We start from the raw sequence: 16084 nt of genomic DNA on the forward strand, positions 1-16084 counted from the left end.
ATGACTAAAAGAAAAGGAGTACTTGTGGCACCTTAGAGACTAACCAATTTATTTGAGCATGAGCTTTCGTGAGCCACAGCTCACTTCATCAGATGTTTACTGTGGTTTCCACGGTAAACATCTGATGAAGTGAGCTGTGGCTCACGAAAGCTCATGCTCAAATAAATTGGTTAGTCTCTAAGGTGCCACAAGTCCTCCTTTTCTTTTTGCGAATACAGACTAACACGGCTGTTCCTCTGAAACCTGTCAAAAATGACTAAGTGACTTAGGAATTACTGATTGTCTGTGGGTGTTAGGGCCAGATTATTAAAGGTTTTTAGGCACCAAAAGATAGACACCTCGCAGGATTTTCAAAAACACTTAAGCAGGCCAGATACCTAACTCCCATTGATTTAAATCAATGCCCTAAACTGCTAAGGGATTTTTCAAAAACCCCACTAGGAGGTCATCTGCATTTTAGGCACCTAGGCCTAAGTACCTTTGAGGATCTGGACCCTATTTGCCTTTGAAAATATGGCCCTTGCCTGTAGTACAGATATACCTTTGAGAGCAAGCCCCCCAGCCTGGGTAGACAGACTTATCCTAGCAGAGCTCGAGTTAGTATGCTAAAAATAACAGTGTGGATGCTGCAGCTCGGGCTGGAGCTCAGGGTCTGAAGCCCACCCAACTCCCTAAGCCTGAGCCACAGCATCTACACTGTTATTGTTAACACACTAGCTCAAATCCCATGTGCACTAGCCTGAGTCTCTCTACCCAGCCTGGGCTGGCTCCAGCTGCCATTTGATTTTGAAGACTAAGTTCCATTGACTTACATAGGCTCCCAAGTAATTTAGTTGCTTTTGAAAATGTCCCCTCTAGTTCCGTGACTTTGAAAATCCAAGTCTGTATCATTAGCCCTAGACATATTCAGATGAAACAATGGGAGGGAAGAAAAAGCCTTAATAAAACATTTTGGAACCATCTAAATGGGTCAGTTCAGGTTTGGATCCAAAAATGGTCAAATATGTATAGGAACATGTTTTCTGAACTGGTTCAGCCATCGCTTCCTGAAACATAAGGCTATATCTATGTTGTTAAAACTGACATCACAAGAGGAGTAGAGGGTCGGTTTTAAAAGGTCAGGATGATAATGGTACCTCCAGTTTTGTTTTCCTTTCAGGTTCATTGTGACTAAATAAATCCTGTTCCATTCCTGTTTGTTAGTTTAATGTTTTCCATATCTCCATTTCCCCTAAAACCACACTCATAGCTATTAGTGGATTGTTGTTTTCCAGAACTATAACAATTAACAGAGCAAATGTGCAAAGAGCAGGATGTAAATCAATCCTATATCTAAGACAGTGGCCTTGTAGATTGAGTTTTTCATATCCCCTAAAGCCTTCACAGTAAAGTAATTTCTGATTATCAGGAAGAGTGTTTTTAACAAAAAAAAAAAAAAAAATACCAGCCAGACACACATACCAAAATGCCTCAGCTTCAGAAAAGGCACAATCCTTTCCATTGAATTCAATGGAAGTTGGATCAGACTCGCAGAAGATTTTTTGTTTTTAGTTTGGAGTTAGGGTTTCATTCAGATGTTCAAATAAGCACCCCAAAGTCTGGCTGCTTTTCTGTACCTCATCCAAAAAATAATTGTATCCCAACCTAAGTCTGCAAAATTTGGCAATACACCCCATGACCACAGGTGCTGTCATGAAATTTCAGGTGTATCCTGGGTCTGATATGATTGGGCAGGTGGCAGATGTTTTGGCTATTGAATATTTCTGGATGGTTTTAAATCAATCATATATTTCATAAGCACCAGAAAGTATGATTAGGGGAATAGCTGGACCAGCTGGTAAATACAAGCCTAAAATATTCTGTCAGCGCTGCTGGTAATAATAATAAAAACCTAGTACTAACATTCAAATCTGGGTGAGCATTGTTAGATGGGGGAAACTGAAGCATAGAGTGGTAAATGACTTGCCGAAGGTTATATACAGTAAGTCAGTGGAAGAGCTGAGAATTGAATCAATTCTGACTCCTAGTCCAATGGCCTGTTCATTGAACCATGATGCCTCCTTCTATCCAGTCTCTTTTCCTTCTGTTTTGTGTTACTGTTCTTCCTTTATGGATTGTTTTGATGGGACCAGCAAGTGTGGTAGTTCTGCCCCTCCAGAACTTATTCCCCAGATGTTTCCAGTAAAAAATCATCAATATATCTATCTACTAGAGGTCCTCAATCTGCTAAGGCTTTGGCAATAGAGGCTGACTGGACGGGGAGGGGAGAGGCCTGTAGCTTTTCATTCAAACTCTAATAGCGGCTGTGAAGAGTGGTTACAAAGAAGTGCACGGGCATACCTCTCTCGGTGTGCTGCAATGTTCTGGCATAGAATGCCACAGCGGTGAGGGGCTTCTGTCAAGGCAGCGAAAGGGCTCACGATCCATATGTTTGTGCACTAAGTGCCCCAAGTACCTTGAACTTCTGACGTAGAGGGGCTGGGGTGGGGCGGGGGTGGGGGGGAGAAGAGGCTGCACAAGCAATGAGTTATTTTCTTTGCTTCTGGATTCTTCAAATACTGGGAATTCTCAGGTTAACATTTTTATTAAATGTCATTTCTACTTTAAATTCACACTATGTTTTACAAACATAGCTTGAGAGCATTCCTCCCCCTAAAAGCTTGAAATCTGAGTTAGACACAACAAACAGACAAGACAGGGCATAGAACAATGGTTTTAGACACAAAGTTGCAGAGAGGAAATTGTAATGGATGTGCCTTGCCAAACACTGCCTGCAAGCTATCTTAAAACAAAAAGTGGGTTCTCAAGGAGAATTTAATATTGGTTAGGATACATAACAACTTTCCATTATTACTAAAGGAAGAGATGACCACATGTGACTGGGACCAAAAGCTTTTTCTATTGAAGAGTAGATATGAGTATAATTTGAATCAATGCACTGGAATCTTTTCAATGTATATCTGTGATTGACATGTTTTTTCTTGAATAATTGTTGATACACTGTTAAAATTGGTGTTACAGTTTATTCTTATTCTGGTATAGCGTAATTATTTTGACTATAATGGAAGAAATCCTGTCAGATTTTTCTGGATGGAGAGCCACCGTTTCTCTTTTATCTCCCCTTTCTCTTATTAATTTCCATTAGGCTGTTTTTGATGATGATGTTTCAGGGTGGTTAAAGGATTTTTTTACCTCTCTCAAGTAGACTTACACCAGCAATGCTGTAAATAACAGTGAAGGGATATTTTGTTTTGCTTCATTTTGAACTTTATGAATGGTCTGCAGTGGTGCCCAATGTGAATTTCAGTGGGATTTGGGCTCCTAATTCCCACAGGCTCTTTTGAAAATTCCAGCTAGTACATTTAGTGGTAGTGGCCTTATGTGCTATATAGTTTTTTGTTTTTTTTTCTTAAAATGATACCAACATACTGTTTGGTTCAGTTTCACCAGTAGAAATGAGCCCAGCTTTGGAGAGGACATGGTATCAGTGTTGTTGTATTTTTATACTGGTTTGTCTACTCTTAGGTTTTTTTTTTATATGCAGAGATTTTTTTTCTAAATGACAATGCTAGGGCAAATTATTTTTGTGTGTGCAGGCCAGGAAAAGTGCAGATGATTTTTTTTAGATTCCGTCAGCTCCTGCACCAATGAACTTCAGCATCTATTAGGATAGCACACAGCACAGCAGAACAGTACCCCAGTATCCATCCTGACTACACTCCACTTCCCTTTGGAGAACTGGAAGTTGCTTAGACTACAGTATTGTGGCTGTGTGGTGAGGTCCACCAGGAAGTGAATTGAGGCCATTTAACTTAGGACCTTTCAAAGTGAATTGAGGCCATTTAACTTAGGACCTTTCAAAGTCCTCTAATGATTTCCTTTTACTCCACACAAGGCTGGCTTCCAGTTCAGGCCTCAGAGCCAGCTCAACATTTTAAATGTAGTACCATATCCCCCCCTCCCGCTCCCCATGTCTCCGTAGAGGTGAAAAGGCCAAAGACTAGTTCATTGAGCTGTACTTCAGTGGATTTCAGCCTGCAGGCAAGGCCTCATTGAAAGTAAGCAAAGAGTTCTGATGGGATACATAAGTGTCCTCTGATTTGAGGACTTCAATAGCTCAGACATAGGTGAGAGATTTATTGCAGGAGTGGGTGGGTGAGATTCTGTGGCCTGCATTGTGCAGGAGGTCACAGATGATCATAATGGTCCCTTCTGACCTTAAGATCTATGAGTCTATGAGTATGTGGAGAAAACATTTAAAAGCCAACTCTGCTGTCACAAGCACCAATGTAAATTGGGAATAATTGTATCAGTGTAAAGATGGGAATCACAGGCCCAAAGTGTATATGAGTCAACTCTTCTCCATGTCCACTGAAGGTAGCACAATTAGTAATTAGTTTAATCTGCAGCAGGGGAGATTTAGATTAGCCATTAGGAAAAACTATCTAACTATAAGGATAGTTAAACTCTGGAACAGGCTTCCAAGGGAGGTTGTAGAATCCCGTCTTGGAGGTTTTTAATAACAGATTGCATAAGCACCTGTCAGGGATGGTCTAGTTTAATTTAGCCCTGCTTTAGTGTGGGGGACTGATCTTGGTGACCTCTTGAGGTCCCTTCCACTCCTTGATTGATATTATTCTATGAGCTCAGGACCTGGGAATATTCAAATACAGGATATATTATAGCTGTCAACTTGTGAGTGATGGATCAAAGGATGTGTTCAGCAACAATCTGCTGACAAGTCTATCTCTATAGGAAGGAATTACAAGTAAAGAACATTAGTTTTCTCCTTCTCTCCCGCAGTTATGTACTTTCAGTCCATTGTAATAAAAAGTAACCTTTCTTCTAATAGGACTGTCATTTTGTATCTAATTCTTCCCTTTTTTAATGTCATGCTTGTTGTTTTCTCCTTCAGCGTGATAAAAGCAAAGTAACACACTTTCACTAATTACATTGCTGTGTTCATGTTTCTTGGTCATATCGCCTCCAAACATCAGTTCCTCGCATTTTAAGAAAGAGAATTCATTCCACACTTTACTTCCTAATTTGTTACAAGTCCTAGGGCTGCAGGATTTATAATGTGACAAACAAAGCACCCACTCCAAACCCCCCATAGTGTGTTAATTAAAGAATGCTAAAGGGAGGTAAGAGATTATTGTTAAGGTTCAATTGATTCCATTTTGGGTGGTCCACAGACACTGAATACTTATGATCCTTCATAAACAAACGTATATGAATGCAATAAACTTGGCAATTATTTAGAGAACACATTGAGTGTAATTAAGAAAAGAAAATGTGATTTAGCATTTTGCATAATATCTATTCATAAAATGCCATTTCCTGTAACAAAAAAAAAAACATTCCTTTTGAAGGAAAATGCAGATTTTATACCATTACATCTGCATTTTTTTCTAAAGTGGTTGTGTATATATATGTCTTTAGTTCAGGTACTGGCAGCTGTTCTATTACCAACTACTATTTATGGGCTTATATAACCTGGATGAAATAGGTTCATACTAAAGCTGAAACATAGCACACAAGGACACTAGAGTGGCTAACAATTATTTTTTCCTCTGTTGAAGTTTAAAACCTAGTGTCAATGTTTGTAATAGTAAGTTATGTGACTGTTAAAAATCAAACATACTTTTTTCTCCATTCATTTTATTTTACATGTTTTTGTCCGGAAAGTATCCATGCTCCTCATTTCTGGACTTTGATTTATTTCAGCAGATGCAAAACTAAGAGAATTTTTAGTGAGACTCTGGCCCTACCCTCAATTATAGTCGGAACCGAGTTGAAATGTTCAGTGTATTGCCATATGTATATTGTTGTATTTATATTGATGTTCTCATTATATTGCTTCTTTGTTTTCTCTATGCATGCACCTGTAGATCACCATTTTTGGAGTATTATTTCTCTCAGACAGAGGACTTTAGCCATAATCCTGCTTCCAGTGAAGTCAGTGGGAGTTTATTTATTGACTTCATTTGGAGCACTTTTGGGCCCTTTGTTGAGGTTGTAAAGACAAACTATTTGCTTGTTGAATTAGATAGAGCTTCCAGCAACAGAGGATCTGACTCTATATATTCAGGTGCAGGGTGTGGCTTTTAAAACATGACCCATGTTGTGGGGCATACCGAGGGGCTTTGCTGATCAGAAAGGAATTCTTGATAGCTCAGCCAGAATTGTTCCTCTGAAGGCAGAAGAGTAATCCTACAGCAGCCGTTCCATCTTCCTTTGAAAAGATGCAATTCCCATCCATGACTGGCCATTTGTAGCTTCATTGTCACTCTGTCTCTCCTTTCTCCCCATTTAGGAGGCTAGCTCTACTGATGACTGTCAGGAAGCAGTGCCTCCCTTCCACAGTGGGACTGTGCTCAGCCTCAGCACAAAGGCAGAAGCTGCAGGGAAAAAATCCTTGCTCTCCACTCTACCCACAACAGATCTGCTCAGGGCCAGGCACAAACTGGCTCTCCGTGTTTATCTCTGGGATTATAGCTCAGTGTGTATATGTATTGAATAAGCCATAAATGCCTATATAAAATATTGGTTTAAAAGTGAAATGTTAATGTGTTTCAGATGCCTTTGTGTTGTTTCTATTCAGGGCTGACAGCTCTGCATTCATTTAAATGCAGATGGACTGTGGAATGAAGATCTTCACATGTATTGTGCTGCATTCTCTTGGTCTAACCTTCTGTCGCTTCTGATTACAAGGATGGCCTTGAACAAAGTGAACTAATCACAGCTGAATTTACAGCCATGCTGACTGAAGAAATAACACCAAGAAAACTTACATGAATGACCCCCTTTTATTTCAAGGAGGCACTAACATTCCAGTTTGATTTCTAAGGCTAGTGTCCGTCACATTTATGGAATCAAGGAGAGACTCACAGAATCTTTTTACTTTGAAGATTCTTTCTTCAATCCCCTTATCTGATTCTTTCCTTCCTTTTGAGCCTGATTCAACAAAGTATTTAAGCATGTGCCTATCTTTAAGCACATGAGTTGTCTTATTGCTTGTATTTTACTGAATCGGGGTCTTTATCCTGTGTGGGCATTCTCTCTAATACCCAACTTCTTGTCACATTTTTCTGAGTCCCACAAACCTCCCGGCACCTTATGCTTTCTCTCTTCTAATGGTCCTGCTTCACATTCTGCAGCTTGTACAGCCCTTATGATGGAAAACTTCTAATCTATCAACATACTCGTGACATGGAGCTGCTGTCTACACCATGAAGGAGTGGTGTGTAGCCAACTGCAGAATCTGTGCAGTACAGCAGTGGAACATAAAGGCAGATCACTATCTGCTGGGGAAAAATAGTGGTAGATATTTGAAACAATGCGATAAATAATGAGCCAAACCCTAATGACCTTACACATTTTTTATTCTTCACTCGATAGTCTTTTTGCTAAGAAATGTCTAAGGATAAACTGAGTGAGGATCTTAGTTTGATCCATTATTTATTTTAGATAGTTATATGGAATATTTTTGAAATAAATTGGTTAGGAGAAATGCTTTGTTGACAGAAGCTGCAAACAAAACCCAAAGAAGAGAACATTTCAGACTGATGCTGAGGTGAATTCACACTCCTCTGCCTTTTCCCTTAGAGTCAATGTCAGCCTCAATTTTCAATGTCCTGATTTCTCTCAGTTTGTGTTATAACCATAACATTATTTCTATGTGGTTTATAACTTTTTATTTAAGACAAAAAATAATACTTACTTCAGTATCACCTGCCATTTCAGATATCACCTATATTTCAAAAAGTGAGTTTAGTTGCCTATATAATATGCTCACATCATCAAGTTAAAAGGGGTAAATTAAAATCTCCCAGAAAGCTAAACCTCTGTCTCCTGGAGGATTTGTATATCATTCCATGATAGTACCCTAAAGGAAAAACTACTTCTGCATGCTAGAGACCTTTCAGGGGAATGTAAGACAAACTGCACTATAAAGAAGATTAAAGATTTTGACTGGAAGGTTGGTGGCTAGAAAACAGTTCTGAACCTATTGGATCATTTTGTTTGAACCACTGAACTATGGTAATTAGAGTTACTGGGAAAGAGCATTCATATTTTAAGAGACCAAATTGCTGACTCTACTATGCTGTTTGCAATATGCACTGCTGATTTTTCCTTGGTTCAACAACATGCATCATCTCCTTAAGCAATGATGCTTTTTAATCTCATCTAAGGGTAAATACTGATGAAGCAAGTGATAGGTGAAGTTACCCTAATTTGCACATTGCGCTCCAAGAAATGAGCTTTATAAAACATAACACCGTGTCAACTATCTCCCTGTAAAATATCTGGCATTAACAAAGCAATTAATTAAATTAATAAAAAGCACAGCTAAACATCACCCCAAATTTTCTCTGTTGTGTTTTTGGTTATTTGCGATGGGGGTTGAATTAATGACATGTTTTTTTTTCACGTATCCCATTGATCTTCTTCTAACTTGGCCCTTTTGAGCTGGTAGAGACCATAGTTTTAATGTCACTCGGCTAAGCGTTGTTTCCAGAACATGCTACTATCAGCCAAGCAACGTTTTCTGATTCTAAATTCTTCCTCTTTATGAGAGATAGCTTTATGGGCCTGAAACATCAGTGCCTCGTGGCCATTTTAGGTTACCTTTGTCAGATCAAAATGGTTGAAAAGCAGCTGGAAGGCCTCGCATGGGGAATATAACTGAGGTACGGCTTACCCTAGCAAGCACAAGGCTGAGTGTGCTGGCTCTGAGTCCCTCTCCACACACACATACAAGAGGTGAGCTAAAGGAGGGAGGAACCATCACTGGGCCTCAACTCAGCACAAAGAAAACACAGCTACCTCTTTCCAATCTCAATGCCACACTCAGCACCAGTGCAGGAATGAATCACACCCAATATTTCCAAGGAAGACAACACCCAAGATGGATCTACCTACAATGTGGACATAAGTAAGTCAGGCAAAATATCTTACTTTGCCACAGGACTCTGTAAAAAATCCTTTATTTGGAGGTGCAAGACATTTGCTGAATCATACTTGTGGAGCTCATCTTCAGCTTCATTAATCTAGAGCCTGGAAACCTTGAATTTCTAGCTGTCCTTCAGAAAAGGAGTTTCTCTTGTACAGGAACTCAATATTAATCAATGGAGTCTCCTCTGCAGAGCACAAAGTCCCATTTAGGACACGTCAAATTTGTAGGCTCCAGAACTGTATGCCATTCTACTTTACTATGCTTTAAAAGAAGGGGGGAAAAACAACACATTTGTTTTGGATTTTTCTTTTGGGAATTCTCTCTTTAGTGAATATATAACAGCATGGAAGGCCTAGAGGTCCATTTTTCTCATTAAAAGACACATTAAATGTCTTTAAAAACCACATTGGAAATTGTAGCATAGCAGGTGATGTGACGGTAGTAAATTGTCTGTATCATGATCACATTGGGTATTGCAGTTTACCTATGTAAACTAAAGTGACCTGTCTTCAGCACTGGTTCTCAGTATTTTTCCATCTGGGAACTACAAACAACCTGTTGCTCTTGCTGCATTGCACTCCAATCTCCTTTGTGGCACAAAAGGTTGTGTGATTTGTGTCAAGGCAAGAAGCCACAGACTTCTTAGCTGCTGAAGTGGGGCGTACTGGTGCTGGTGGGGTGTGATGAGTGCTGACTGGGAGTGGATCCTGGCTTGGGTTAGTGGGGGGAGGTTGGTATTAGTATGTATGCTTCCTGATCCTCAGCAGCACAGTGCTCAGTTGCTTCTTAATGCATTGCTTCTCCCAGAGCTGGACACTGTACAGGTGGAAAGGGAACAGGAAGAAGGGAACAATGAGGAGCTGCTCAGTGACTAAGTATGTGAAAGGTCAGAACAGAGGTAGCAGCAGAGAATGGGTAATGAGCACTTTTTTCCCTCTTCTGATCATGCTACTGCTGGATCCTAGCAACAAGTGATTTTGCAACTTCTCCCTGCCACCCAATCAGTTTGATGGTACCCAGTGGGCACACCCCTCTGACTATGCAGCAGGTTACGACCCCTCCCCAGGTGAGATGCCCTGGTCTGCAGCATATCAAAATTTATTTGTGCAGATACTGTTAGGACTTGAGATACCATGAGCTGCAGAGCTATGCAGCACAGCCAAATGCAGCTTTAAAATGTATACCTGATTAATATTTGCACTTTTTGAAACAGGGAGATGCTTTAGAGGAAAAGGTAGTTTTTGTAGCGATGTTATTATAATTTCATATATAGGCACTGTTCTGCAATAGCCAAAAATATTATTTCCTTCTTGAAAGCAGCTTGTTGTTAACTATTCTTTTATTACTTGGATTGCAGTAGCACTGAGAGACTTAATCTGAGATCACGGCCTCTTTATGCTAGGCACTGTACTTCTAGATCAGGGATCTGCAACCTTTGGCCCGCGGCCCACCAGGGTAAGCCCCCTGGAGGGACGGGCTGGTTTGTTTACCTGCTGTGTCCGCAGGTTCGGCCGATCGCAGCTCCCACTGGCCGTGGTTGCAATTTCCCCTCTCCCAAAGTAGCCCATATTGGGCCAGTGCAGCCTCAAGAGTGGGCAGTGCAGGCTGGAGAGGGAGTATATATGGCCCTGTCTCTGTTCTTATGCAGTGCCTATTATCATGTTGTCTCTATACCTTTTAATTAGTGAACACAAAAAGATCTCTGGACCTCTTTCTCCTTTCCCCATTCCATAGGGATTTAAAAAATAATCCATGTTTTTCATGGGGTTACAAAGAGAAGGACAGATTGAAGAAGTGGGGTTTACGCTTTGTTCTGAAAATATTGAGATTCATGGCCTTTCTCTTCTCTTCTAGAATTGAATTCTCCATTCATGGACCAGTCACCAAGAAAACGGTGTGCTGCTCAAAAGTCTCACTCTAAAGCTGCTAGTTTCATTGTACTGGACTGTAGCTGTCATGGGAAGTCATGATCACACAGGGTGAGGCAGTCTCTCGGGTAACTTGAACCAAGCCTAATGGAGGCTTCTGAACATGAGGGAGGATCAAAACCTTGAATTTGACCCAATATTCCATGGGAAGCCAGTGAAGAGAGCAGGACATTGGTGTGGTGGGCCTCTCAATGGCTAGAGTTGCTTCAGTATTTTGAAGCAATTCATAGTGCCATCCCACCGGGATATGGAGCTGGTTGTCGTTTGCTCATTGGTGACATTTTAAGTCAGTGCTGCCTTGCCAACTCCCATAGCAGTTTCAGATACATGTCAAACAAGATGGAGGAGAGGATAGTTCCTTGTGGAATCCCATAGGTAAGCATATCCCACACAGCCAGTGGATTGAACAACACAGCATATCCTGTCTAGTAGACGACTGGGCCAGGATGCTATCTAGCACTGACTGAGCACTAAAGCAGAAAGCCTGCAGGCAGGTAATGGTAACAGTGCCTGTCCTCCTTTAGGGTGAGTTTGTCTATAGGGCTCAGAGATTCTTAACTGCCACAGGGAAAGGGAGTTCATACCTCCTGTGCCTACGTGATGGCTGCCAGGTTAGCTTTGGAGGTAAAAGCATCTGTCTCCACAGCTTTAGGTAAAATCCAGTTTGTGTAGCTGGTGACTGTAACAGATTCACATTCTCTGTGGATGAGAGTGGGACATGAAACACACATTGACCAGAGGTTATACCAGTTTCACTCAATATGATCTAATGGGAGTTTTATCTGCAGGACTGCTACCCCTGTATTCATCTCTATCAGTTTCTTAGCATTTTTGAAGCTGTATCTGTTACAATCAACCAAATAAAGTCTATTCCAAATTTCCACAAGACTTTGCAAGTGCCTGCAGGAATTTTCATGAATATTTAGGTGAAGGTAATTCAATATGATTGAAAATGCCAGATAATTTCTGTTTGTTATTCTCACCACTACCCTCAGAAGAAACAGGTAAGCCTTCTACCTGGTCTGCTGGCTCCTCATTGGTCCATATCACTTTCTGGCCCCTCTAGGCCTCTGGAAACTAAGTCTTGTTGGTAGCCCCAGCTGAGTGTGTGTGTGTGGGGGGGAGGGGGGTTGGGGGCGGGGGAGAGAATGACAGGGTGCTTTTGTCTCCAGAAGAAGGCAGACAAGGTCTGATAGACTGTAACTCCTCCCTAAGGTAACTCCACTAGTTTCAGTGGCATTCCGCCTGGGATGGACTTCTCCAAGAGGGCTAAAACTTTCAGTCCTTATTCAAGGTCACATTGACTTCAGTAGAAGTGTGGCCTGGTTATACGGAGTGAGGATAAGAGGATATATCATGTTTCAGAGTAGCAGCCGTGTTAGTCTGTATCTGCAAAAAGAAAAGGAGGACTTGTGGCACCTTAGAGACTAACAAATTTATTTGAGCATGAGCTTTCATGAGCTACAGCTCACTTCATCGGATGCATTCAGTGGCACCGATGAAGTGAGCTGTAGCTCACGAAAGCTTATGCTCAAATAAATTTGTTAGTCTCTAAGGTGCCACAAGTCCTCCTTTTCTTTTTGAGGATATATCATGTCCTCCCATGTCTAAAATTTCAGAAGGGCCAACGTTAGGTAGAGAGCTCTGCTGACATGGAGCTGTGTTGTTGCATGGAATTATCCAGTTAATGGGAGTTTATGGGGCTCAGATCTGCCTCACTCTTGACAGAGTTAATGAGGTCTGTGGTCCTCCAGGGAAATCCCACCTATCTTGGATCATCCAGGGAAGGCTGGAGTATTTGTGCAAAGTCCAGGATCTCAGTGCTACTCCTCAGTGCAGAAGGGCATGCACCTGGGCTCTTTAGCTGCACCTGAATCTCAGTTAAAGTACATGGAAACAGATTTGGTGCTCTCACTGCACCAGCCAAGGAGGAAGGAGACCTGGAGAGTGCTATTCCTCAGGCCAAAGGGAGGTGAGAGCTCTCTCTTTGCAAGCAGCAGAGGAGGAGCTGGCCTCCCTGTTACTTTAAGCCCTGCTTGACCCACAAACCTCTCTCAGGAAGGGATTGGTAGAGCAGAGGGGACTCCACATCAAAATGTCCACAGTATGTTACATGGATAAATTCCTAAAGGTGAGCAGCAATCCAATGCTGTATAGAGCAGCACTTCCTGGTCCCCTGCCCCAATCAGCCATTTCCCTCCAACCCCTTCCCTGCTACATACCATGCTTGGAGTATGAGGGATGTGGAGGCAGACAGTAGATTATTGAATGAACCCAACTGCCCACATGCCTTTCCTTTGAAATTTTGGTAAAAATCCTAATCCTTTTATATCCCATTCAGCAAATCAGCAGACTAAGGACTGCAAGCTTTGCACCAGAGTACTAATTATATCAGCTTATACTTTATAAAACAGAGCTCAGGTACAGGTGAGAACATGCTGCAAGAAAATCTCAGACACACATGACTAGCAAAGTAGACAAGCTGACACTTGGAAAAGAAATCGACAAGTCACAGCTTCTTGGGCAGAAAAAGTGTGGGAGAGAGTGTGCACAAAGACTTTTTCTTATTGTTGTTATTATTTCACAAGTATCACATCTGATTCAATTGTTTCTGTAACATTATAAATAATGCACATAAAGTAACAAAACAGTGGCCACAGTGTAAACATGACCCTGAGTGAGCTTTGCCTATTCTAGTGTCGGTGGGGATTTTCATCTGATTCTTTCTATTTTACTTAGTTTAATCTATTTTTGGGGTTTATATTGCCTCTCATCCCCATAGCAGTGGAGTGCCTTCCACATAAAATCAATAGAAATAGCAAAGTTCCAAAGTCCCCATGGAGTCTTGGCTCTTACCCTTTTGGGGGTCACAACTCTGCTTGTTTTAATTTAGTTAGTGTTTTGGTTGATTGGTTTGTTAGTTACAGGTTTTTCTATTTATTTATGTATTTTTAGGGGTGTGTGGGGAATTTGGGTAGATGTGGAATGCATGGGTGTCAGTTTATGCTGCTCTCTGATGTGATCATGCATTTCCTGTTCCAATAATATGCTATATGAAGGATCTGAGGGGAGAATTTGGACAATGTTTTTTGTCAAAGGTAGGCAAAAGGCAGCAGTAACCTTGTATGTGCAACTCATTATATTTCATGGAGTGAAGTTCAATGTAAATCTCAAGCTGAATTCCAATATTCCTTTGGTTTTGGCCAGCCCTAAATTGCCCTCTATTTGCTACATTTATTTAATTAAACCTATAAGGAGTGGCTCATCAGTCTTCCCTGGCATTCACAACATGAATTGCTAAGATGAAGGATAGGTAGATAAATGTCAATGGAGCAAAGAGAAAGCAATCGAAGAACTCTTTGCTCATCTTCCTTTGTCAGAAAGGAAATATTTCTTTCTAAAAATAATAGAAGAAGCCAAAACTGTGTTTGAGTTGATACTTAAATCCCAGCCTTTTCATTTCTTGGAGTTCAATCACAAGAAGATTACTCATTTGTATAATTAAAGTAAAATGTGGACATTGATGTAATATGTCCTTCTAGGGGACTGACAGTGCCTATGATTAGAAGTTGGCAGCAGGCCACATGTAAAATGAATGCAGGTAAGCTTAGGTGTTTTTTTCTTCCTTGTCTACTTCTCAGAAATGCCTCAAATTGACACTAATTTGATAGTTTCAACTCCCAAAGCCCCAGCAGATAGTGAGGGTGGAATGTAAAATAAATTCTCCTTGGTGTCAGTCAGTAACTTTTTCTTTTCTTTATGATACAAAAGGTGATTGACGGGAATAGAAGCACTGCTCAGTGCTACAATGGTGTCTAAACTGCAAGCTAGATTGATAGGCAACCATTGGATTTTTTTTCTCTTTAATTTTGAAAAGCAATGATAATGAGCAAGATGCAAAGAAGAGTTCCTTGATAGATTTGTTTAATAACAGTTTTTCTTACCTGAATGATAAAGAGTACCATAGTAATATACATTCAAAATGTTAACCCATTAACCAAAGTTTCTTTCGCTCTCTCAGTCTCACACACACAGATTTATAATCTGGCCCCATAGGTTGAAAAAAAAAATAGCTGACAGTGAGGTATAGGATTCCCAAACCTGCAGACTCTAAGTTCAGCCACTACCCACTCTACTGATATTAATGTGTCAGTGTTTGTACAAGGGTTTGAAGGGATGAGGTTTGATTTGCCTCCACCAGCACAGGGTGTGTGTGCAACTTGCAATCACTCCATTGCTCAGTGGGAGAGTGGGGCGTGCTGCCCCTCAAGGAGGATTCTCCACTGGGAGCAGTATTTTGGAGGGCAGCTTTAACTTTCAGCTGTTTCTCTACAGAAGCCTCACTTTGATCAGCACATTCCTCGGGCACTCTGGCCGTGCTCCCTTCTCCAGTCAGTGGTACCTTTGTAACAGTAACCACATTTGAATCAGGAAGAGATGCCACATGAAGATGAATAACATCTGCCATGTAGGATGCACACTTAGCAATAAAATAATTTGTCTAACCTCAAGAAATGCTGAGGAAAACATACAAAGGGCAGGTTGTCCACTCTGACCTCCAACCTAGGTGTCTATTTGTATGATTTATTAATTGATCAGTTTGCAGTGATTATTTTTGCTCATGCTGTTGAATATTGTTATCTTTTCCCTCTCCTGAAAAAATAAATAAAACAAATACGTCCTTCAGAAACTCAGCAACATTAACAACCTCCTTATAAATGCCATCCATGCCACCAAACTAGTGACACCTCTGTATACACCAACAACCCTCACCAAACAACAGAATTGCTGACTGCCTGAAATATTTACATGACATTAGACACCTCTCATGCACCCCAAACTCATCCTTTTCATCCTCACCCATAACAATCTTACATTCAACAACGAACACTTTCGCCAAACTGTAGGAACAGCCGTGGGTACTCGGATGGCTCCCCAATATGCCAACCTAGAGGTCCCTCTCGAGAAAGAATTTCTGGAAGAAAGCCCTATGAAACCAACAATATTTTGAGAGATGACCTAAACTCCCTCATAGTTTTCCATGACAACTTCAACAATCATGGCCATTCCATCACCCTCTCTTTAGGACACTCCCACAACAGCATCAACTTCCTGGAGACATCAAGATTTGGCTGTTTAATTCTGAAATATGTGTGTTATTCAGTGGCTTGTGCATTACCTCCTTGCTCATGGTTAT

General features: G+C 40.9%; 1 long non-coding RNA gene across 4 annotated transcripts in view; it reads left to right on the top strand.

Annotated features, from left to right (window-relative positions):
- Nucleotides 1-14489, top strand: part of LOC125641832 (uncharacterized) — a 133235-nt gene extending 118746 nt beyond the window's left edge. For 3 of the 4 annotated variants that reach the window (XR_007358167.2, XR_007358168.2, XR_007358169.2), the window contains one exon: nucleotides 10814-11764. This is a non-coding gene — a long non-coding RNA (uncharacterized LOC125641832). Of the gene's footprint in view, nucleotides 1-10813; nucleotides 11765-14429 lie in introns of those variants that run through there. The other variant, XR_012669603.1, reaches the window with a different exon arrangement.
- Nucleotides 14490-16084: the final 1595 nt, after the last annotated feature.

This window comes from Caretta caretta, chromosome 8 (genome assembly GCF_965140235.1).
Source record: "Caretta caretta isolate rCarCar2 chromosome 8, rCarCar1.hap1, whole genome shotgun sequence".
In the NCBI taxonomy this organism is placed as follows: domain Eukaryota; kingdom Metazoa; phylum Chordata; order Testudines; family Cheloniidae; genus Caretta; species Caretta caretta.